Here is a 216-nt window from a genome sequence, read left to right on the forward strand (position 1 = left end):
CAGAGCCACCCCTGGCACCGCCGCTCCCCAGCTGGAGCCTGTCTGCATCAGGGCGTCCGGGAACACAGGGTGCCCCCACGCCCAAGGACAGGCGTCACCAGCGCTTCAGGAGGGCCCTGCGAAGAGCTGCTCCAGCGCTCCGGGGTAGACGGGGCCGAGGGACCCAGTGCTGCCCTGCTGCTCTCCACGGCAGTGCCGTGTCTGTCCCCCCTGGCC

The sequence above is a fragment of the Buceros rhinoceros genome, unplaced genomic scaffold, assembly GCF_000710305.1.
Source record: "Buceros rhinoceros silvestris isolate BGI_N320 unplaced genomic scaffold, ASM71030v1 scaffold31848, whole genome shotgun sequence".
Lineage (NCBI taxonomy): Eukaryota > Metazoa > Chordata > Aves > Bucerotiformes > Bucerotidae > Buceros > Buceros rhinoceros.